Source organism: Peromyscus maniculatus, chromosome 20 (assembly GCF_049852395.1).
Source record: "Peromyscus maniculatus bairdii isolate BWxNUB_F1_BW_parent chromosome 20, HU_Pman_BW_mat_3.1, whole genome shotgun sequence".
Lineage (NCBI taxonomy): Eukaryota > Metazoa > Chordata > Mammalia > Rodentia > Cricetidae > Peromyscus > Peromyscus maniculatus.
This window is the reverse complement of record NC_134871.1, coordinates 25111073-25136923: the sequence shown is the minus strand read 5'-3', so window position 1 is coordinate 25136923 and position 25851 is coordinate 25111073. Positions and strand designations below refer to the sequence as shown.

General features: G+C 43.3%; 1 protein-coding gene across 3 annotated transcripts in view; it reads right to left on the bottom strand.

The window, feature by feature from the left end:
* Window positions 1-25851, bottom strand: part of Ncald (neurocalcin delta) — a 401997-nt gene that overhangs the window by 81585 nt on the left and 294561 nt on the right. Inside the window, exon 1 of one of the 3 annotated variants that reach the window (XM_016001389.3) lies at window positions 5393-5579. The exons of the other annotated variants lie outside the window; for them this stretch is intronic. The gene's annotated coding sequence lies outside the window, so the exon portion shown is untranslated. Of the gene's footprint in view, window positions 1-5392; window positions 5580-25851 lie in introns of those variants that run through there. 3 annotated transcript variants of the gene reach the window in all.

The window sequence follows — 25851 nt, the reverse complement described above, 5'->3', positions numbered from 1 at the left end:
TTTTGGCTACAGTAAATGGTGTGGCTGTCAGGGAGGGATCCTGGTTGCTGGCACATGCAGGTTCCCTGTCCAGCTGGACTGTAAGTGTCCCTTAGAGTCTCTGTAAGTGTCACAACGGCAGGAACCTGACTTGTTTTGCTCCTCAAAGCATACCTCATCTCATCCAATATTGGCACATAGTAGGTATTCAGATACTGGATGTATCTAAGGTTGAATGCTTGAGTAAAAATCTCAGTCAAGAAGCCAGAGTCTATGAAATCAACCACCAAGGTTCTCTATTCCAGTGGCAGACACCACTGAAGGGCCATGGTAAGGAGGGACTCAAAAGGCCTTAAATAATGTGGTGACTTCAGGAGCCACTAGCAAATCATTGATAACTGGCCGAGCGTTCTGCAACTGATCCGTGGTAAGACATGGGAAGGTACAGGATGCCTTCACTTTTGTAGAATGCTATTTGTTATTGTATCTTCAGGATGTTGTATGATCATCACAAAATCATTTTGGTCTGTGGGAGACCCCTTAGCACACAGTCATACTATTTGACATTTATTTCCAGTAAGTGGGTATACAGAAATAAAGACATTTCAGAACCGTCATTTAAAACATGTTACTTTGATATAATGGTTAATATTGACCGCCAGCTTGACAGGTCTAGGATCACCTAGGAGATAAATCTATGGGCACATCTGTGACAGAGTTTCTAGACTGGGTAACTTGAGGTGAGGAAACCCATTCTACCTGTGGAAGGCACCATTCCACGCACCGGGGCCCCGAACTAAACGAAAAAGGAGAAAGCAAGCTGAGCAACATCATTCATCTCATTCTGTTTCCTGATTGAGGATGGAATGTGACCCACTGCCTCATGGTCACGCTGTCCTGCCGTCTCTGCCATGATGGACCGCATCCTGCTAACTGTGAGCCAGAATAACCCCTTCCAGGGTTAATCTGCCTTCACAGGGTATTTTTGTCACAGCAACAAGAAGAGTAACCAGTGCACCTGCTTACAGGCTGTGGCTTTGCTGGAGTTGCTGAGCAGAACTCAGAAACCATGAAAAAGTCTCCCACTGAGCAAGGCAGCGATGGAATATCTTTAGATAATTGATTTCTTGCCTGCAAACCAAATATACGACCTTATTGTGATACAGTTATATTCCATTCTAGATTAACATAGGATAATTTTTTAAAAAAATTATATTATTGTTATTATTATTATTATTATTTGTAGATGTGTGTGCCTGTATAAGTATATGCCACATGTATGCAGGTGCCTGTGGAGGCCAGAAGAGGGCGTCAGATCTCCTGTAACTGGAATTACAAGTGGTTGTGAGCCATTTGGTATGGTTTCTGGGAATGACTCAGGTCCTTTGGAAGAGCAGCAAGTGCTCTTAAGCACTGAGACATTTCAGCATGACATCAATGGCATCTCTCTATATATATTAGAAAACATAAACAAGCACAGAGAACAGACTTAAAAAAAGAGCAGACTGATATCAGTTTGGAGAATGTGGCACCAGTGAACTTAAATATTTATCATATAATTTCTGTATAAAAGTCTTAATGAGCACTGACTTTTATGGTCTCCTTTCTGGAAACAATAAAAAAATGTTAAATTTTGTAATGCTGTTTCTAATTGGCTTTCCATCACAAGGCACCACTTAAAGAAAAGTTGATTTCATTAAAACTATGACACATTCCTTTCTGGGCTGAAATTTCCAACACCTCCATCAAGAAGCAAAGGGCAGCTGGAGATGTTAGACCTCTCCAAGTTTCTCTGCAGGTTTCCACAGAGACCCAGTCTCCAAGCAGGTGTTTTTCCTAATCCAAAGAGCAAGAACTATTCGAGAACATCCTCTTTCGTAATCTCTCTGAGAACACATGAAGAAAAACTGCTCAGCTTCCATTTCAAATGCAGGGGATTTGGATTTGGTTTAAACAGCAGCTTGTGCAAAACCTCTCAGTTCCATTCTTTTACACTGGGTGGTAGGTGATGATGTCATCGAAAGGATGGCTTCGGACTTTCTAAACACAGAGCCGTGACAGCAGCCAACTGACTGCAAGGCTCCTCGGCTGCACAGATGAAAGCCAACACTGTTTTCTTCTCATTCAAAGCAATTCGGAGATGAAAACTCTTCTGATATGTCGAGCTAAACAATAACATTTACACCTCCTGCTTCAGCTTAAATATGCTACCCATCTAGTTCAGCTTTCCTGGGAAGTGTCTCCTTTTCCCAATTCAGGTGGAATGTATACCACCCTGGAGACTTTATACAAGTCAGTCTTACGTGGCTGGAAATAGCTTTGCAAGTTGTCAGTTTGCATATATGTGTGGTTTACTTTAAGCTAGAAAGTCTTGCAAGATCTTTAATGCTTTCTCTAAAGGTTGTTAGTACATGAAGCACTTTCTCTAGAGGATTTCTTCACTGGGCTCTCATGTAATGCCTGGCATTCTTCATCTATGACTGCTCGCTCACCTCTGTGTGGATGAAGGTCTCTGTAAACAGCTACAGCCCTCTATGGTGCATGGTTTGAACTTGCATAACTCTGTTTTCCTCAGTACCTATTCCTAACCAGGTAAGACTTTCTCAGTGCAGGTAACAGAAGACGACTTAAGGATGGTGAGGAATGTGGAGAACAGAAGCAGATCAGCAGCTGAGGGGCCATGCCAACCCCCTCTGCACCAGGTATTTAGAGAATACTGTGGAATTCTCATGGTCCTAGAGTAAAACCAGGTGCTGTGAAACCAAAACGAGGCTATGGACTTTTTCCAGTGGGTCCTGTGTCCTTTGGGCACCCTGAACTCACATATTAGTTAACTCTAAGGCAGACAGAATTCAAAAGAACCCTGTGAACTTGGGTGGTTAAAAACACGACATCTTTATTTCCACAACCCCAAACTGAAACCCAGTATTTTTTTCCATTAAAATATAGGTCACAAACCAGAGTACTTGTGATGATGTTGCCAAGAGAAATCATAGATCTGTGCATTTTATATTGCAGTTGTTAGACCAGCTCAATCTCAGAACAGGATTTCTGGATAGTATCAAAATTGTGATAGCTATCATACCTGCTGCTGGTTTGCCTGATTTAATAACATAGCAACAAATATCCTAACTAAAGAAATAGTACATTTTATTTTTTATTTCTTGAGATTATAATATAATTACTTCATATCTCCCCTTCCCCTTCCTCCCTCCAACCCCATCCACATACCCCCTCCCTTCTCCTTTTCAAATTCACAGCCTCTTTTTTTTTTTTTAAACACATTTTAATGGAAAGTGGTTTCCCTTTGCAACCTGGCATGATTTGTTTTATGCATTTCAAATATCATTCTGAAAAGAGTCCACAGGCTTTACCAAGAATGCCAAAAATTCTCATGGCACTGAAAGGGTTAAGGTTTCCTGACACTCTACACAGAGCATTTAATAATGCAGCAGCCAGGTTTCTAGAGTAAATCACTCCACACTGGCATCTTTTGAGGCCGAAACAAACTTGACCTTGAAAGCGACACAATTGCATTGCTGCAGGCAGACGGTTCTCACGAGTCCGTTTTCCTCATTTTGCTCTAAAAAGGACCTGTGGCTTGGAAAGCACCTCTTTTCATCAGGGAGGCTGTATTCTCAACTTTGTCACCCACATTTTGCCACTAACACAGACTCCTCTCGTGTTTTTATTATTGAAATCCAGTCTCATGTATAAAGGCTTTGTACACAATCCTCTTGTGAATTTAAAACCAAGGGAGAAAACCAAGAAAAAGAATTATGATATTGTAGATGGAGCAAGAAGCAAGTTAAGCACCGAGTGTATACCATCAGAGATGGTACTTCTAAATGACAGCACTGACTGGTCCTCGCCATGCTCAAATGAAATGTCACACACACACACACACCAGTTGACACATTAAAGTGGTAGCCTCTGGGTTACGAGAACCATGAGGCGAGTTAAATGATGGGAGGATGTCTTAATAGATACATGCTACACGCAAGCACATCAGACATTGGACAGTCCTGATGGAAGCTCTGGTCAAAATAGGTACACTCATTGAAAGCTGTTCAGGCAATAATTGGTACAGCAGTTACTCACTTAGTACTACAGCTAAGAGCTCTTCAAAATTCTCTCCGACAAGTGTAAAATGTCTAGCTTAAAATTCTGCACCTGGTAATATAGTAAAAACAACTCATTCTTTCACTGAACTAAAATATAACTAACATATCATCAACATACAGCCCTCATACAGAAAGTGGAGCCGGCCTTTGCGCCTTCCAAGGCTGGTTCCATTCCATATGGCACTCTAAAACATGCCTCGATTCTGTTAAGTCTGAGAGCTTTAGAACCCTGTTTAGATATCTAGGCTTCTGCTTGCTTCAGAGCCAGAGGTTTCCTTGAAACTACAAGCCACAGAAGCAGCTAGCACAACCATAGCAATGTACACACAACCTCAAGCATAGTGTGAGAGACAAATAAAGAGGTGAGAATCCTTGCTAATCATAGTTAGCAAATTACTCACACAAGACCTGGAGCAAAATTTTAGTGAACATTTTAAATTTGTGCTGAAATTAAGGTAGACCTCACATCAGTGAATATTTAGTTTCAGGCAATTGTTTTCTTCTCTGGATAATTATTTTAATTAAGGATAAAGATCAGAACCAGCCTACAGGACTCCTTAGAAAAGGCCACCTAGTCCCTCCTCTTCACTGCTGGGTTTTCAGAGAGAGCCACCACAGAGAAAGGAGCATTTCGCAGTAACACCCAAAACACAACCACACACGGATGTATAGGTCCCACCCCAACTTCCTTGGCACATCGGAGATTCTTTTTCTCTAAACAGGAAGCTGTTGACAGCGTCCCTCTCATTTAGAGAGCACCCAGAGCCCTTTTGTACAACAAGAATCACAACTTTGGAAGTCTGGAGTCTTTCCTCGCTGCTCCGGTCCTTGCTAATTATGCATGCTGCCAATGAGATAGAAACCAAATACCAAACTGCGGGGGGGGGGGGGGGCTGATGCAGAATCAGCAACCGCAGCAGGGAAAAGTTGGCTGCGCCCTGCAAGGCAGTGCTGGAGTTATTAGACTCCGAACAATACCGACGAGGATTCCTGGAATTCGAGGGAGCAAATTTGGCTCACACTGCAAAATGCGAGTCTCTAAATAATGTATGTTAGCAAGCGTTGCGCAAGGAGATTACATTTTAACCTACTTCATGGAACATTAATCCAAATTTAACCAAATTCCAGAGACTGCCTGAAATTCGTGACTAGGAGCCGCTTTCACATTCCTTGGCTGGGTCCATCAGTCACTGCTCCTGAAGACAAAGTTACAGGAGGTTACGACGGGAGGGGAAACCACCACGGGCTGTGAAAACACGTAACTCCTGTGTATAAAGCAAGCTGATTACCTCACGCAGAAGTGTAGGGTTTAGCAGTCCATGCTCCTGCAGCCCCTGGGAACCGACAGCCGCAGCAGCAGCAGCAGCAGCAGCAGCAGCGACAGCCTCAGCAGCGACAGCCTCAGCAGCGAGGTCCAGCATCCACCAGATTCTCACAAGCCTTTGACTGTGCGGACTCAGCCACAGACTCTGCCTCTGGCTGACGTCAAAGTCCCTGTCACATGGCCAGATAAAAGCCAAGAGAGCATTGGTTGTCGTAGCAACCACAGACCGGCTCTGAAATTATTTCAATAGGTCATCTGTCACTGATGTGTGTGCTTGTGTGTGTGCATCTGTGTGTGTGTGTGTGTGTGTGTGTGTGTGTGTGTGAGCATGTATACACACGGAGTGCAAAGCCATCGTGAGCAGTGCCTGACAACCTCAACGCTCAAAGTTGTGACTCACCAGTGCCTGCAACTTTCATCGTTAAAGCTTGTCTGTCCTTTTTCCGGTTGCCAGAAAACACACGCTGTGATCTGTGGTCTCACTATCACAGCACGAAGCCCCTCCCCCTCCACTCAAGGAAAGAAACTGAAAACGTCCGTGACATGGTTTTCCTAGTGAATTAAAACACCCTGTAAATAAACCGAGGGAAAACAGCTTTCAGAGGGGTATTGATAGGAAAACTATGCTTACAACTGAGTCCACACCAGTGTGCTGAGGGCGTGCTGATGAAAGCTGGGGCAGCTGAAGGACCCTGACAGGAAGCGCGACCCAGAAAGCAGGAGGAGAGAGCCAAGGCACGCACCAGCCAAGACTCTTTGGAAACAAGAAGGCTGGAGAACTTCCACAACAGCACAACTTTAAATGACCTGGGGATGACAGAAAAAGGTGCCCCATGCAGGCACCAAGTCCCACTGCCCATGAGTCTCTGACCCGTAAGGGCTCACTGGAGTTTCAGGTTTGAGTGAGTGGATCCGCAGCCCACGGACCAGAGCAGAGGAGAAAAGGTCCGGCCCACCTGTTCCCAAATTACAGCTTCATTTCCTTCAGGGCCACTTAGCTTACCTCTAGCTCTGCATGCGTGCTCATGACCCAGTTAATTCTCATTCTTAATTAACAGGAAGCCAATTAAACAAAATTAAAGGAAACCCAGAGGAAGGTACTATGAAAAAGCTATTTAGAAAATGTGGACTCATTCAAAAGACAAGGAAGCTAAGAGGGGAGGAGAGATTGTTCTAAAAAGGTCCTTCTGTGCCAGGGTTATAAGGCTTACACACACATATACACACACAGGTGCACACTCATAAGTATACACACATACGTACATACTCACATATACACATGCATGTATACACATGCTCATGAACACTCACACATCCATGCACACACACTCACATATACATAAACGCATACTCATTTACACACACATGCATACACAATGCACACATATGCACACACACACACACACACACACACACACACACACACACACACACACAATATAAGTAGTTCTGGGGCCAACTGGTAAAATTACTCCTGTGTCACAGGATGAAACATCTTCAAGAAAGTCAAAAACTGCTTCTTTCACAGGACTAACGCCCGATCTGCTTGGCCGTGGAAACTTCCCATTCCGTCTTTTCCGTCACTGTACTTGATTTCCACGTTAGCCGCAATGAAGATAAGATGGACTATCAGAATAGTTATTTTTCTGACGCTCTTGGTGGTAGCCTGCCAAACATAAAGGCGAACTATAAAGAAAAATCCTTTAATTTCAGGCTGGTGACAGCTGGGGATGGACCTGCGTGTTTGAATGACAGCGGCTGAAGCCAGTGTCTGTGTAAATTGGTTTGGATGCCTTATAAGGGGCAGATGTAAGCAATGGTTCTAATTCCCAAATTCACATTCTATTTATAGTTCTGCTTTTCTGTTTGGAAGTGTGGGTCCCAGTGATGCGGCAGGGAGGGGAGAGGGCAGAGATGGTGTAGGCCAGGGATCAAGTTCTCCCCGCTGCCTGCCTGACTTACCATGCTGGCTACTCAGTTGTTTCTCCTTTTTATACAGTTCAGCGTCAAGAGAGTAAAACTGCAATGTCAGCCTCCACCAGTAGGTGGTGTCCTCTGAAGCACAGAGTTCCTAGAAACCTCTACATTTCAGTAGTCCAAACAGGGTCCTCTAAAAATGGGCAAATCTAGCCCATCTTCACTCTGAGTGTCCTATCAGTTTTACAGGTCTGCTTCACTCTGCACTGCTTGGGTTTACCTTGCAGGCAGGTTAAGCTAACCAGTGGACAGTATTCACCATGAGAAAATGGGTGAACGCAACCCCGTTTCCTAAGGCATGCATCCAACCCTCCCGTCATCCACTCTCCTCTGCAAACTACATGGGGTTGAGATTTCGCTGACAAATAAGGAAGCTAGCAGTCGTCATCTGCAGGGTTAAAACTGTAACGTTGATCTCCATGGAGCTCAGACATCTACCAGTTCGGCTAATTAATGAAAACGTCACGGGCAGCACACAAGTGCCTTCTCCCATGACACTGCATTCCACTAAAGAGAATATGTGTCATCTCATTTTCTGAAGGCCAGGTCATTTTAAAGGTGAAAATGATTCACCCGATTTTAAAATATTCACTCAAACACAGGTCTCCCTAATAATTTTTACTTACTGAAAGTAGGGCGGGTCCACCTATTATTAGTCTGACTGTTTTGCCAGGAATATATGGTAAATGTCACTGAACAAGGTTTGCATGTCTCAACTAACAGATGCTTTGGGCTGTGAGTGGACAATTCTAATCAGCCTTAAGACCCTCACTGCTCCTAGGCATCGATGCTACCGTCTCTGTTGTCTTAACGTTAGTGGGAGGCTCTGGACCTACTCTTGGAGCTCTCTGAGTCAAAGCTTAGGTCTTTTGGTTGGACCTTGGGTGAGTCACAAAAGTGTCCTAAGTCACAGTGTCTACATGCTAAGTTGTTGTGAGCATTGCGAGGGGAAATAGATCATAAAACTCTGACCCCTGCCACAGGGCAGGGCACTCAGTGTGTGTTCACCAGTTCTTGCTTATCCGTCCAGCTTTGGTGTATCAGTGAAGACCTCCAGGGCAAGGATCTCATTTGTCATGTTGCCCGTGGTTAGGACAGAGCCCAGACCCAGCAAGGGCTCGCTAAGCATGGAATGACTCATGGATTAGGGAAAGAATGCGGAGCAATAAGAAGACAGAATGCTTTTCTGTTTCTTCTACCACAGAAGAGAGGCTTTCCCTGAGTCATCTACAACCCCCAAAGAGGCAGAGGGAAAAAAATAGAAGACAGAAACATTGAGTTCTCCAACATCTTCTAACAATGGATGGTTCTAAGTAAATCAATCTTATCCTGGTTAAGTCACAAGTAATTTATATGCTGACATGTTTTACAGTTACTGCTATTGATGTCTGAGAATAATTGACTTTAACTAACGTTTGCTCACTATGGTGGACCACTCCTATAGATTCTGCATATATATTAAATCACATTCTCTGTAACCCTATGAGGCAAATACTGTTCCTTTCACATTTCACAACTAAAGAAATCAAGTATAGATTAAGTCGCTTGCCTCCCTAGCGCACAGCAGGGCCAACATCTAGGAAGCCTAATGTCATAACTTTTTAGCAATGTACTTGTTAAATATTTTTAGGCAAAATTAAATTATTTCTTATGTTTTGATTTTGCACACTAGGGTTGTTTTAGGTTTAAATTTATTTTTGTTTTTAGAATTACGCATATGTTCTGTGTCTATGTAAGTGTGTGCACTGTGAGTGCAGAGGCTGGAGGCCCTGCGTTTGAATCCTCCTCCATCTGGAGTTACAGGCAATGCTACAATATGGCTGCGTAGAATTGAACTCGGGTCCTCTGCAAGAACAGTAAGTGCTCTTAACCACTGAGCCATCTCTACAGCCCTCAAAATTGATGATTGATTGATTGATTGATTGATGGTGCTGAGATCAAACCCAGTTTCTTGTGCTTGCTTGCGACACAGCACTCTACCAAATTAATTACAACCCATTTTTTATGAGGGAGGAAAGAGATTTTTTTCAGCATCTTGGAATTCTAAAGTCTTTATTGTAGCTTTGGTCTAGGAGTAATAGGACATGGGAAAAATGAAATGAGGAAGATTTGGATCAAGGAAAGCGGGCAAAGTGAAACAGTGAAAACATTAAGAATAAAATCATAGCCAAGTCCCTGTGGGATCACATATGTCGCCACAGGTACAGCTGATTGGTTTCCTAGCGTGAGGACTAGCATGCATTCAAGCAACAGAGATTATCTTAAAAAGCTACCTGGAAGACCTTACAGAGTAGTATGGGGGTGTGAATAGGTATGGCCCCCATAGACTCGCGTGTTCGAATGGTTGGCCCATAGGGAGTGGCACTATTAGGAGTGAGGCCTTGTTGGAGGAAGTGTGTCACTGGGGGCGGGATTTGATGTCTCATATGCTCAGTCTCTGCCCAGTGTGGCACACAGTCTCCTTCTGCTGCCGAGGATACAGATGTAGAACTCTCAGCTCCTTCTCCAGCACCCTGTCTGCCTGCATGTCGCCATGCCTCCTGCCATGACAATAATAGACTAAACCTCTGAACTGTAAGCCAGCCCCAATGAAATGTTTTCCTTTATCAGCATTGCCGTGGTCATGGCATTTCTTCACAGCGACAGAACACTAATGGAGACAAGTAGCAACAGCAGCAACAACTCTGAGTGACAAAATCAATGATAAAGAAAACCGGTGTCTTGATCTGCTTGTGCTATCAGAACCAAATACCAGTAACCGGATGGTTCACAAATAACAGGTGGTTACTGGATTCTTCTAGAGGCTGGGAAGTCTAAACCAAGGTGCCTGATCATTCAGCACCTTATGGGAGCCTGCCTCCTGGTTCATACAGAGCACTGTCATTGTGTCCTTGCATGTTAGGAACAACACTCTAGTCCAGTCCACCAGGGCTCTGTGTTCAGGACTCAGCCAGCTTCTAAACTGCTCACATTGTGAGATTTTTATCTCAACACAGGAACTTTGAGGAGACACAAATATTTAACTTGTAACATTGAGGACATCCCAACACTATCTGCTCTTTTCTCCTTAAATAGTTAGTGCATGCCAGGTAGTGGTGGCGCACGCCTTTAATCCCAGCACTTGGGAGGCAGAGGCAGGCAGATCTCTGTGAGTTCGAGGCCAGCCTGGACTACAGAGTGAGTTCCAGGACAGGCAAAAAGCTACACAGAGAAACCCTGTCTCGAAAAACCAAAACCAACCAACCAAAAAATAGTTGGTGCATGCATGCCTCTGTGTGTGTGTGTGTGTGTGTGTGTGTGTGTGTGTGTGTGTGTGTGTGTGTGCTGAGTATGTGCAGGTGTCCATGTGTGCATAGGGAGGCCAGAGGAAGACATAGCATCTTCTATTGCTCACTGCTCAGGCAAGGCCTCCTACAGAACCTTGGAGCTTTCTGATTTTCACTTAGGCCGGTAGCTGACCAACCCCAGCATGCTTCCCCTCCTCCCCGCCTTCTCTCCCAGCCACTGGGTTACACATGCAACTCTTGGCTTTTTACATGTGTTGGGATGAGTGTCCTGAGTGCTCTGACCCCCTGAGTCATCTCCCAGCCCCAGTAATTGGAATTCTTAAGCGATGTGGGGCTTTAAAATTTCTCAGAAACTAAAGAGACAAAAACTAAGAAACAGAACCAAAGAGAAGGGAGGCCAGCACCTGTCCTTTCCTGAAAGCGTTTGCTGGTTCCCGAGTGGCCTGACGTGAAAGCGCGAAGGGAGGGCACAGGACGGTAAAGCAGACAGGGACCCTGCCTGGTTCTGGTGGGCCCAGGAGACAAAATGGGAGATTTGGACCTCCAAAAGGCCCGAACATGGTAAGCATCTTAAATTTTCAGTTCTCATAAATGAAATAGTAAATCCTAAAATTAATAGAAGACAAATACATGAGGCCTTGCAGAGCCAATGTCCACCCACAAATCACCACAATACCTAAAATGAGGTAATTTCCTGTATTCTCATTTCCTTTTAGAGTACATAAACCCATGATGATGCCACCCAGGGCCTCTGAAAATTTTCACACATCATTTCCAAATTAATTAAAACATCCCTGAACACCTAAGGATGTCATCTAACCAGCCAAGGTTTATAATGGAAACAACAGACAGTAGAAACAGACCCACATACTGCTTGTCTGAAGTCAAACAAGGACCCGAGCATACTTAACACATAGAAGGAAATACATAACAACATGGGGAGGTCTCCACACGGAATTGAGACGTGGAGCTGGAGAGATGCCTCAGCAGCTAAGAGGGACGTTGCTCTCAACAGATGACCCAGGTTCAGTTCCCAACATCTGTGTAAGGGGGCTCACAACCCCCCGTAACTACAGCTCCAGCCTCTGTGGGCACTGCACTCACACGGAGAACCCCCGCCAACACAGTTAAAACATAAATATAAACTCATCTAAAACAAAATCTGAGAAGGCAAACATGCTAAAGTTAATAACTGGAGAACAAGTTCTTTCATACTTGTGATGTAAAACAATAAAGTTGACAAGGCTCCGTCAACTGGAGGGAAAATTAAGTGAACACGTTATTGTCATGAAAGCGGGGCCATCACTACGGAGTCATTATTATTATAAAGATATTGTGGCCAATGCTATATCTATAAAATTGATAATTTAGGAAAAAACTGACTCTTTATTGAAAAATGAAAACAACCAGATTCAACCAACACGAAATACACAATTTGAACAATTCGTAAACTAGTAACAGAATTGAAATGATAATTTTGTTTTTCCTCCAAAAGAAAGTTCTAGAACTACAGGGGAATTCTCAAAAAATGGAGAATGGGACACTAATTGAATACAATCTCCTCCAGAAACAGATAAACAAACAAACAAACAAAAACCAACAACACAAGAAATCTTCAGTTTATTTTAGGAAAAGTGGTTGTATTCTGATGCCAAAGTCAAAGACAATATAAAAAAATCCTTAACAAAATGTTGAGAAAAGTAATCCCTGAGTATACACATAAAGGATTAAACACTGAAAACATTCAAGTTTGTTATGATGACAAAGCTTGTTTGATATTTAATATTCTGCCATACTAAGGGAAAATGAATACATTTATACCAATTTGATGCAGAAAAAGCCTTTGGGAAAAGTTAAAATGCATAAGAAAAATAGAAACTACTGGATAATTCACAATTAATGAAGAACATCTACCAAAAGTTTACACAAAATCCCATGCTTCTGAGAGAAGATGAACTATTTTCTCTTATATTAGGAGCAAGGTGAAGGCATGTAGAATTATTCAACAACAATCTAGATATTTTAGACATCTGAGAAAAGTGAGGCAGAGGTAGCTAGTCAAGGCACACCACTGGCATGCACAGAAATATCAGAATAAAATCTTGTTTTCTGCAATTAGCATATATTAATAAAATAAATTAAAATTGTCTATACCCTCCAAAGGAATTAAACCGTGCAGATTGAAAAGGAAATAATAAAAATGGTCTCTCTTAACTATAGATGAAATAATTATCTATTCAGAAAATTCCAGAGAATTTGCAGCACAAACAAAAATGAAAAACCTTCTACAATTAATAAGTGGATTCAAGAACATCATAGGATAAAAAATAATGTATTCCTACACATTAGTAATGGACATACAGAAATTGCATTTTAAAAACATACTGTCATTTATAACGTCTCAAAATGAATGGGACACGTTGTAAACATAACAAAACATGTGCAAGGCTCACATTCTGGAAAGAACGAGATAAATTAGAAAGGCTCAAGTAGCAGAGAGAAGAACTGTGTGCACATATTGGAAGACTCAGCACAGTAAGGATATGCAGGATTGACCTGATTCTCATAAAAACTGTAGCAAGATTCTTTCGCAGCTATTCATGAATTTGTTATAAAACCAATGTGGGAAAAGAATGGAATTATAACAGCTAAGATAATTTTGAGTAAAAAATGTAAAATGGAAGACACCATTCTACCTGATTTTGAAACGTATCACATGGCTATAATTACCAAGCCTGTGTAACACTGGCATAAGGACAGTGACAGGTTAATGATCCAGGGGAGAGAAACCGGAAATCTCCTAAGCAGCCTCTGAGCATAAATCATGGCCGGCTATGGTGGGGTTTTGTTTGCCTTGTTTCAGACAGGGTTTCACCACACATCCCAGGCTGGCCTCAAGGTTAGGCTCCTCTTGCCTCCACTTTCTTAGTTATTTATAGGACGCAGAAAGAATCTCAACCATACTGAACTCTTCACCGTACACAAATCTATCAGGTGGGTGTGTAAAGCTACACAGCTTGAAAAGGAAGTATCGAGGAGAATTTGTGAGATCCACACGTAAGTGACATGGGCCAGCACCAAAGCCGTGACTTACAAAGGAAGGAACCTCGCAAGGGGCGAGTGTTCTCCAAGGGGACAAAGTGCCAGGGGCAGACTGGAGGAGGGATGTTCACAAGCAGAAGGACAGACAACTCATACCGAGGCCACACAATGAACTCCCAAGGCCCAACAATAAATCATCCAACCAGAAGCGGGATAAAAGACACAAAAATAAATATTATCAGAAATACAACAGACAGGCACACAAAACATTTTTAATGTCACTAGTTGTAAGAGTTCTTCTTTATTGTCAGCTTGACTAGATTTAGAGTCACCTAGGAGACACACTTCCAAGTAAGTGTGAGGGCATTTATAGAGAGATTTACCTGAGGAGGGAAGACCTACCATTCACAGGTGGGGGTCTCAGACCGAATAAAAGGACACAAAGCCATATAGACATATTCTCCAGAAAAACAAGTGTGATTGATTTGAAAAATCTATTTAAAATCATGTTACAAACATACACACACACACACACACACACACACACACACACACACACATTTAAGGACTGATTACATCTGCATGTGTGAGTGCATGTGTGTATGTGTGTGTGTCATGTGCATGCTGTGCCTGCAGAGGACAGGAGGGGGGTCAGAGCCCCTGGAGCTGGAGTGACAGGTGATCGAGCCACTATATGAGTTATGAGTATTGGGAACTGAATCTGGGTCCTCGGCAATTTCTCTTAAACTGAGCCATCTCTCCAGACCACACACACACACACACACACACACACACACACACACACACACACACCACACACACACCACACAGACACACACCACACATAACACACACATACACGCACACGTGCGCACACACACACAATGGAAACAGATGGGAAGGACGGGGAGGGGAATGTGGTAGAACAGTAGGAGGTGGTTAAAAAGAAAGCATAATGATGTACAACGTCATGTATGAACACAAAATGTTTCTTTGAGTCCTAACCAACAATAATAGTAGGAGTAAAGCAGAGTAGGCAAAAACAAAGCAATATCATCATTCTAAGGGTATATCAACAATGAAGAAATTATTTATTCAAGAAAATGTAGAACTCTGAAAAAGCACTGGGACTCCACAGTACTGGAACGATTCCTCCCTCCGGAATCCTCAGGTCAGTGTGATGGACGCTCCCCTCTGAGAAGGCAGAGGCTCCCCTCTGAGAAGGAACAGCATCCTTTTCCCTCCAATGTTTAATCAAGGGCACAGATGTTTAATCAAGGGCACAGTCTCTCACTAGGAGAGGCAGCCTGCCAGCAGGTCTCCAGTTCCAAGGTTCAATCCCTTATGCATGTAGCCGAGAGACTGGGGCCTTCTTTCTTCTCTCTTTTAAAAAAAGAATTCCTTTAAAATCTATTATCATTATCATCACCGTGTGTGTGTGTGTGTGTGTGTGTGTGTGTGTGTGTGTGTGTGTGCATTGCACAACATGTGCAACTTTCAGCAGTCAGTACTCTCCCATCATGAGTTCCAGGGTTCCAGGAACTGAATTCAGATTGTCAAAACTGGCTGTGCCCTTTGAAAACAGAGTTTACACTATGGGAGACCAGACCTCATTAAAACAGCTTATCACCCATAATCCAAAGACTTAAAAGGCTGAGGCAAGAAGATCATGGGTTTGAGGTCTGCCAGGGCTGCCTAGTGGCCACCCTATGCTGCATAGTCAGACCACACATCGAGAAAGAAAATAGTTTAACCAAATCACAGAACAGATTAATAAGCAATGACAACAGAGGGCAAAAGGTAGACTGATGTCCCAAACCTCCACATTTGTACCACCTTAAAGCTGTAGCTTTTAATAAAAAGTCATAAACCAACGAAAAAGGATCATGTTATACATGATAGATAGAGACAGAAGATAGATGATGGATAGATGATAGACAGACAATAGATAGATAGAAGACAGATGATAGGTAGATGATAGATAGATGGTAGATAGTTGATAGATAATACATAGCTAGACAGACAGATAATAGAGACATAGATGATAGATAGATAGATAGATAGATAGATAGATAGATAGATAGATAGATAGATAGATAGATAGGTTAAAACATTGGCCCAAAAAAAACCCTGCCTGTGAGAAGATCCACTGTCTTATTTATAGATGGTACAGCAGCCATTATAAAGATGCTAAGAGAGCAAAAGGAAGCCATGATGCTTTATAAGATGAAGAATACTGTCTTCAGTTCTTTTCCACACATATTATAGGAAAAATGCTAAAAGACAAATAAAAAACACCAAAAGGAGACAGAAGTTGTGTGAAAGGACAAAATGGAAATTCCAGGGAGTTTCCAGAAATTCTGGAGTAAAACTTCACTCTAGGAAATCAGCAGTAGAAAAACAGAACCACTGAGGTCAAGACAGATTAGCAGAGATTATGCAACACAAAGAACAAAAGTAAAAAGATGGAAGGAAAACAGAGACCCTCAGAGAAATGTGGGACACTGTTGACGCAAGCATACACTCACACACAAGCTTCTTCAAATGAAAGGAAAACCTCTCCCTACACATCAGTAAACTCAGTGTCGTCCAAGTGGGACAGGAGCGAAAGGTCCTTTCCCACACATACTATAGGAGAAATGCTGAGAGACAAATTCAAAGGAAATACTCAAAGCAGGGGGAGAGGACCAGGCATGGTTTAGTAGGTAAGCCACTCTCTGTGAACTCTGAGGACTGGAGTTCGGAACCCACAGAAAAGTGAGGCAGGCAGTGTAAGACCACTATAATCCCAGCACATCAGAGGGAGAGACAGAGGAGCCCCAGGGCAAGCTGCCTAGCTAGACCAGCAGAATCAGTAAGCTCTGGGTTCAAGTAAGAGACCCTGCTTCAACACATGTAGCAGGAATCTCGCCGGATCCTCAGCTGGTCTTGTTTCCTCAGACTGGATGCTTCTGTGTCCTCATCCCAATGGCTCTCAGCTGAACTGCTGCTGGAAAGCCTGAATGCTTAACCAGCCAAAACCTTAACCAGCCAAATGCTTCTAGTTTCTGGTCCTCACACCTTATATATCTTTCTGCTTTCTACCACCACTCCCTGGGATTAAAGGCTGGCTTTCTGGGATTAAAGGTGTGTGTCACCGTGCTTGGCTATTTCCATTGTGGCCTTGAACTCACAGAGATCCAGAGGGATTTCTATCTCTGGAATGCTAGGATTAAAGGTGTGAGTGCCACCATTTTCTAGCCTTTGTATCTAGTGGCTGTCTGTTCTCTGACCCCAGATAAATTTATTAGAGTACACAATATTTTGGGGAACACAATATCACCACAAACACATAAGGTGGAGAGTATTTGAAAAAGGTACCAACACCAATCTCTGTCCTTCACACACATGCACACACACACGTGAACCCATATGTACATATGAGAACATACACACATGTATACACACCACACACATTGCACATGAGCCTACATGTGCACCTACACACATGAGAACATGGATCTACATATGTATGTGTATCGCACAGTACACATACTGAAAGAACGAGAGAAGCGAAAGAGAACTTGCTCATCACATGCAAGGGAACCTTAATACGATGAACAACTGACCCTCGTCAGAAACAATGGAGGCCAGAAAGCAGTGGGAGGCATAGTGAAAGGCTGGCGCAATGGTCCTTGTCACCTAGCCTAGCGCCTCTTAGAGCCTTATGTGTTGTGGCCTCACCATTCTGTCCCAACTGACTTGGAGCTAATAAAAGCATTTACTTTCTCATAGGTTGATAATCTATGATTTAGGCATTTCCTTCCAGTACCTGGAAGAGGAGAATAATAAAACCTGATCAAGTCAAAGGGATGAAAGAAATCAGAGGAGAAACGAAATAGGAACCATCGTACAACAGAGAAAACGAGAATATCCCAAGCTGGTTCTCTGAGGGAATCCTTGGAGCTAATAGGTTCCCACAAGAGTAATCAAGAAAAAGAGATGGCTCAAATTCTTAATGTTTGTAATAAAAGGGGACATTGTACAGGATTGTAGGATGTGAAGAAATACCGGATTTCCCAGGCTTGGTCTAGAATGCGCCTCAGTGGCTGCCCTGTTCTGTCTTCTCTCCACACTGTCCCCGAGAGGGTGTAACCACATGCTGCTCAAAGAAACCTCCAGAAACAGGGAGTTCTCCTCCAAAAACTGGCCACCCAGCCAGTCATAGGGATAGTCTATGACAAATGTCCTCTCCATAAAGCTCTAATGTCAGCCAGATTCCTGGCTGGTTGGTGAAGAGTGACCTGAATCCCCATGTTTACGTGACTGCCCTTCAGAGACTTAAGGAGAAGCTAGTGTGTGGAGCAGTTTTCCTTATTCATAGAATCAGTAGCTATCTCCAATGAGGGCAACTTCCCTTGCTACTCTGTGTCATTGGAATTGAGTGCAGGCTGCAGGTTTGGATAGACATGCTAAGGTAGCTTGCCGGTCTTCCTCACACACAGCTTTCCAAGCCTTTCCTTCACTTTCTCGTCTGTCACCTTGGCCACACTACTGTGCGGAAGCAGAGAAGCAAACGTCACTGTGATTGGCCACAGGGGTGGGCAAACACCCTAGAGACGGCGTTGTGAGCTGGTAGAACCTGGGTCACTGAGATCTGGAGAAAAGGGTTCCCACATCCATGCTGCTTCTCCTTGGACTTTTAGTGGAGAGACACAAAATTCTGTTTTATTTAAGTCACAATTATGGCACATCAGACTTAAAGTTAACATTGAGAACTATGCAGGTGAATGTCACATGTTCTGAATCTTCCAGACTCCCCAGAAATCTTTAACAAAGACAGCACAGTACATTCAAAAGGAACCATGGAAGAAATACTGAGGAGAAAACTTCTTAATTTATCTACATAATTAAGTGAGTGACCTTCAATTAATATGTGGTAATATTCATGCAATGATCATTTAGTCTTTTAGGAAACTTGAGTCACATGGGTTGATGAGCAGGAAAGGGGAGGGTAGGTAGAGGGGGAAGGGGAAGAGAGCAGAGAGGGAAAAGGAGGGGAGGAGAGGAAAAGGGAATCGTCTTTACATAAAACTAGGAATTTGTTCAGTAGGAAAGTGATCCACAAGTCACCTCTTTATATTTAATCTCCCACACAAAGGGAAAGACAAAATATCAGTTTTCTACCAGCAACAACCAGTATGTGATCTCTGATACTGGTGTGTGTGTGTGTGTGTGTGTGTGTGTGTGTGTGTGTGTGTGTGTGTGTGTGTGTGTGTGTACCATGTGTGTGCTGGTGGCAGAATAGAGGTCAGATAACCTGGAGCTGGATTTCTGGGTGGCTATGAGCCCCCTGATATATGTATTGGATTCCAAGCTCAGACTCTGGGGGAACAGTGAGTACTCTTAACCACCCAGCCAGCAATTCCAGACCCAAGATCTTTAAAAAAAGATTATTCTAGGGACTCCACTCTCTTTGCCCTCAGAATGACATTACTGCACATTTACAAATCTGACTTTTTCAACCATAAACAATTCCATTCCTCTCATTTCCTGAGAGGTAAGGAAGTAGGCTGGGGGAGACTGAGGAACTGGGATACCTGTATTTACAGGGTAACTGGTACCAAGAAGAGCAGAGAAGCCATGTGAAACCCAACCCTGGCCAAAGCCCTACACCGCTGTTCAGTGTTGCTGTGTGCCACTCTGTTCTGATGGGCAGCTCATGAACTGTGGAATGAGGACTTTCAGACCCATGACATCCAACTCTGTAACCTCGGGCAATTTATTTAACCCCTCTAAGCCTTGATTTTAATAAATGTAAAGTAGAAATGCTAACAACCATGTGGAATGTGGTTATAAAGCATGGCATTAGTTAGGAAACAAGTAAGGTTTGGGAGACTAAGCTACTCTCTAGAATTAGGATGGATAATTAAGAAATATGCTGGTTGAGGTTCAGGTTACCCAAAAATCCATGTTTTCCAACATATACTTACTTGGAAATATGATTTTTTGTTGTTTTTATTAAATTCCTTAGTCAGTGAATTATAGTAAGCGACAATAATGGGAAAACTATTAGTTTCCATTCTTACATTTTCATAGCCTGTGTTTCCATTTCATGGACTTGTTGACAGCTAAAACGGCAGCTCCATGCCATACTCAGCTAGTAGATGGTTGCTCCCCCTCCCCCTTTTTCTTTGCCAAAGAGAAAATGGGACAGAAATGTGTTGGCTTGCTGATATTAGCTTCTCTTCTAAGGAAGTCATCCATTAGAAAGCAAACCACAGGGGGCTGGAGGGATGGCTCAGTGGTTAAAAGCACTGGCTGCTCTTGCAGAGGACCCGGGTTCTGTTCCTAGCCCTCACACGACAGCTCACAATTGTTTTGGGAGATCTGACACCCTCTTCTGACTTCCATAAGCACCAAGCATATATGTGGCCCACAGATATACATGCAGACAAAATGTTCATACACATTATAAAAAAAAAAGACACACACACACAGACACACACACACACACACACACACACACATGAACTACTGACACCTACTTATTCTATTCAAAGATTTTCTATAATGACATTTCCATAGGCATATATAAAACAAGTATTTTTACATTGCAACAAGTGTGAGTCTTACTTCAATAAAATCCAGAGTTTAGCAGCAAGAGAGATGCTCAGAGATTAAGAGCACCGGCTGCTCTTCTAGAGGACCTGGGTTTGATTCCCAGCACCCACATGATGGCTCACAACTACATAAAACTCCAGTCGCAGGGGATCTGACACCCTCTTCTGGTCTCTGTGGGCACAGTACTCACTTGGTACACAGACATACATGCAGGTAAAGCACTCATATGCATAAATAATAATGGTTTTAAAAATTAAAAAAATTGATGTAGCAAAAATAATCAGGACAATCAAAGTTTATGTCTTCTGGTGACTATAAAAAGTTAATTTCAGGCTGGGCAGTGGTGGCGCACGCCTTTAATCCCAGCACTCAGGAGGCAGAGCCAGGTGGATCTCTGTGAGTTCAAGGCCAGCCTGGTCTACAGAGCAAGATTCAGGACAGGCTCCAAAACTACACAGGGAAATCATGTCTCCAAAAACCAAAAAAAAGTTAATTTCAGAAAAAACTACTTTATTGTATTTTCTCAGAGTCATCTGTCTAAAAAGTATGGACATCAATATTCTTTGGATCATTTGGCTAATTTGGGCAATGTGCTAGAGGGGTATTCCTCTGCTGCCACCCTGATCCCTGGAATTTATGAAGAAATTACTTTTCATGGAAAAGAGGAATTTGTGTCATCAAAAAGCTTACTTTGAAATAGGAGTCTCTCGGACCATCTAGTCTTGCCAAATGTTTCCAGCTCTAACGATGGATAAAGGGGTCAGGAGGAAAAGTGAGGGTATCTGAACAGAGACAGGAACTAGATTGCCTGTTACAGTCTACGGACCTCTGCTCTGTGGACATGTAATATAAAAATCGGCAAGAGCCGTGAGGTTTCCAGTGGTTTGTTACAGCAGGAAGTGACCCCAGGGCAAGATGCTACACTCTGAAGATGAGCCCGGCCTCAGGGAGTGAGCAGGGAGAAAGGGAGAGAGTAAATAAATGCCTCCAGGGAAGTCTGATGAGGTGCAACAGGGTTAGGTGGGAGATGGTCCTTCCACCGGGAGCAAAACCATTCCGGGAGAGCTGCTGTGTCCTCCCGGGAGCAAAGGGCCGCCTGCGTGCCTTTGGCAATTGTATCATGCTGAGTCATCTGATTCTAGAGTTTCCATCCATGTAGTAACACTATTTTCAGGAACTGGTTCTCTTGTATCCCAGGTCAAAGGTTACGTTAACAGAAAGAGACAAAACCAAGGTCTGTAAGCTGTGTTTTTGCTTGTTTGTTTTGTTTTGCCTTTTCTTTTCTTTTCTTTTTTTTTTTTTGTCTCATTTAATGCTGTTTGAAGATTTCTTTATTCATATTTTATGTGGGCAAGTGTGTTTCTACACGTATGTCTTTGCATCATGTGTGTGTGTGCTACCAGCAGAGGCCAGAAGAGGGCGTCAGTTCCTCTGGAACTGGAGCTACAGGTGGTTGTGAGCTGCCATGTGGGTGCTGGGAATCAAACCCAGGTTCTCTGAAAGAGCAGCCAGTGCTCTTAACTGCTGAGCCGTCTCTCCAGGCTCAAGGCTGTGCTCCTATCATCTCAACACAAGGTCTGAGGAGCTCTGAAGGACAAGGTTTGTCCCTAGAAAGAATGAGATGGTAAATATCCAGCTGTCTCAAGGAATTCTCCTGTCGAACCTGCCCGGAGGTCATGTCAGTTTTCTGTGCTTGCCGTGTGTGTGTGTGTGTGTGTGTGTGTGTGTGTGTGTGTGTGTGTGTGTGTGGTTTTTAAAACATAAATATCACCAGCCAAATAACTAAGATTTAAGATTTAATTTCTCTCTGAAAAGGCAGTGTGTTATTCAGGTATCACTGGGAAGACTGGAGATTACTTCATTCCCCCATTCCCGATTACCCCCAAAACCTTCTGTATCAAGCTCTTTTCTGAAGCTTTTGCAGCCCTGATTTCCTCCAGGAAAGGGAGATGTTCATTACCAAGGTTCTGGTAACATAAAGTCATCCCTATTTTCTTAGCCCTGCTATGATATTGGTAATTTCACCAACAAGAAGAGCCCAGAGTTGCTATATCCGTGTGTGGCAGAGACAGGGGACTTGAAGAAACTCTCCAGAGCACCAAGGCTCAGCACAGGCCTTTTCCCTAAGCAGTTTTGTTTGTTTGTTTGTTTGTTTGTTTGTTTTTGGGAAAGCATTTCTCTGCATAGCCCTGGGCATCCTGGAACTAGCTGGGTAGACCAGGCTGGCCTTGAACTTAGAGATCCACCTGCCTCTGCCTCCTGAGCACTGGGGAAAAGGTGTGTACCACCATGCCCGGCTTCTCTATGCTGTTTTTAAAAAGAATTTTCTTATAAAATTCTTTTCTTATAAGAATTCTACTTGAAGATGGAAATAATGGGAGTGGAGAGGCAGATTGAAGGCTCCTTCACCAAACAAAGGGAAGTCTAAAGTCAAGATGGATGGAAGAATTTGTATTTAAAACGTACTTATTTGTATAGATTAGTAGTAGTAGTGCTGTGTGCATGTGTGGTAGGGTTGTATGAGTTCTGGAGTGTATGAGTGGAGTTGGCGGGACAATTTTTAGGAGTGGATTCTCTCCTCTCACCTTGTCGAGTCAAGGTCTTGTTGTTTCGGCCAGGCTGTGCTCCTGGCTAGCTGGCTCTTGAACTTCTTAGCCATTCTCCTGTCTCCATCTTCCTTCTCACCCCAGGAGTCCTGGGATTGCAGATGTATGCCATCGCATCCAGCTTTGTATATGGATTCCAGGGATTGAAATCAGGTGATTAGGTTTGTGGGGCAGATTTTCCGAATGGAGCCATCTTGCTGGCCCTGAAGAGAAGGTTTGTGACCCGTCAATGCTATCCACTTGGGAACGGGGAACAGCAGACCTCCTGTAAAGATCCACAGGGCTTGGAGTCTTGGCCCCACATGTTCCCAGCTCTGAACTCCTAGTCCTTCCCAGTCCCTGCAGCCCCCTTCAGGCTCTCAGAACCGTGACAGTGCTGTGCCAATCACTTCCCTTTTTGCCTAAGCTGGTTTAAGCAGACATTCCTTACTCAAAAGCAAAGGCGCACTAATAAAATCAGTGTGTGTTTGTGCTTTACACAATTAGCACCACAGACTCCTCAAAAGTGAAAACAGACCTTGGACATCACCAGCTCCGCTGATAAACCAGTGCTTCCGGCATGCAGGGCCCCCTGAAAAGCTGAAGGGCATGATGTAAACAAAGAAGACGTAGACCTTGGCTGTGTGGAGTTTGTAGTTATTGGAAAAACCATCAACATTTGCTAAATGGTATCTTTACAGAAAGGTAACACCCAGAGCTAGTGTGATGACCTAAGTCAGTCTGGGGTTCCCCTCAAGGTCCCCCTGAGGACACAGAAGGTGAGCTGGTTCTCAGCGTAGAAACAGTGTGTATAAAACCATGGACGTGAGATATAGCTGGGCAAGTTAACAGAACAGAAAGACAGCACAGGATGATGGGCTGATAAACCAGGGCCCTTATGGGATGTTTTAGGTTTGTTGCTGTTATTTTTTTGTTTATTTATTTATCACTTTTGTAGTGGCGGGGATTGAACTTACGCTCTTGCACATGCTAGGTAAGTGTTCTACCACTGAGCTACATTCCCCATCCCACCCATTTATTTTGAGACAGGGTCCTACTGAATTGCTCAGGCTACCCCTGAACTTGTGATCCTCCTGCCTCAGTCTCAGAAGTAGCTGGGATCACGGACCTGCCTTTATGAAACATTTTGTAAGCCAGCGTGACAAGGGGATCACTGAGCTCCTGTTTAAGTTGTGGTCGGTAGTGGGCGGAAGCTGGGAATTAGGCTGTCTGACTCCAAGGCCAATTAGAAGATTTTATAATAAGGCATTCTAAGAATTCTTTACTTATTTCTAAAGTTTAACACATGCTAACTATAGCAGCAAAAGCACCTTGGAAATGCCCCTCAGGTTATGCAGTCTGCATAACACACGGAAGACTTGTATGTCATGGAATTAATTCCAGGAACTAGATATTTTCAAAATGCCTTCTAGCATTAAGGTGCTCTAGCATGCCATAGAAAATGTAGGATTGCTGGGCGGTGGTGGCACTCTGGAGGCAGAGGCAGGAGGATCTCTGTGAGTTCGAGGCCAGCCTGGTCCACAGAGCAAGTTCCAGGACAGGCTCCAAAGCTACCCAGAGAAACCCTGTCTTGAAAACAAACAAACAAACAAACAAAAAACAAAAACCCAACCAACCAACCAAACAAACAAAAGACAAACAAAAAAAGAAAATGTAGGACTACAGTCAAAATCTGTACACTAAGGACCTCCTGGACAACCAAAATGTTGGCTACTTGCTAACTCTTACTACATGAGTTGAAGATTGAAGGTATTTATGCTCAGAGAATATCTCTGAAAATGCTATCAGGATATATAATCTAAATAGCTCATATTTATAAAAAAATCAATAATTAATAATCACCCCAAATGGAAAGAATCACACCAGACAAGGGAGACATTACTCTGATTATCTGTAGTGTCTTAGAGGGTAGGAGCTGAAGGACTCCTTTCTAACCCACTCTGTAAGGTCGAAGTCACCCTACCACCAATTTCCTTACAAGGAAACAGCAGGACAATAATTCACATCAATACAGTTGCAAAAATCCTCAACAAAACCTTCGCACATCCACCTAGCAGTGCTTAAGAGAATCATCTGCTCCGACAAACAACTCAGATGTCAGGTACAGCTCAAGATTTTCAAATCAGTTTATGAGTTAGTCACATGAACGGGCTCCAAGGAGATTTCATATTATCATATTAAAAGATTCAAAACAGCATTTGACAAAATCTGACACCTGTTCATGAGGAAAACTTTCAGCAAATTAGGACTAAAAGAGGTCTTCCTAACTTAGAAAGAAGAGCTTCAGAGAACCCATATCGGCCTCACACTTCAGGGCACAAGGCTAAAGCTTCCCCACCAAGATCAGCAACGAGGCAGGGATGGTGCCTCACAACACCGCTCTCCAACATTCCTGGAACTACTAGCTAACTCAGTAGAAAAGAAAAGAGATACTGAAAGGAAGAAAAACCCTGTTTTCAGATAGCATGATCCTGTGGGACAAGAATCAGCAAGCTCTCCCTGGGGCCGATGGCGATCGCAGTAAAGCGGTGAGATACAGGTCAGCACACAAACGGACTGCTTTCTTACATTCTATATCTCAGTGAACAAGCAAGATTCGAAATTAACAGCACGATACCATTCACATTGGCACCTCCTAAAATGAAATACTTAGGTATCAGTACAATTAAATATGTACCAAATGCGAGGAAGATGCTAAAACTCCAGTGAATGGAGTCAAAGAACGAAAGGAGGAAGAGGCATTCCGTGTACAGAGACGAGAGGTGACAGCGTGAGTCTCTCTGCTCTCCACTACTTGATCTCAGCACCACGTGCATCACTGCAGCCCTGGCTCCGAACACAGCTCGTGTGGTTTGCACTGTGTGTGCTGTCCCTCCACACAACACCAGCACCGCCTCAGACGCTTCCCT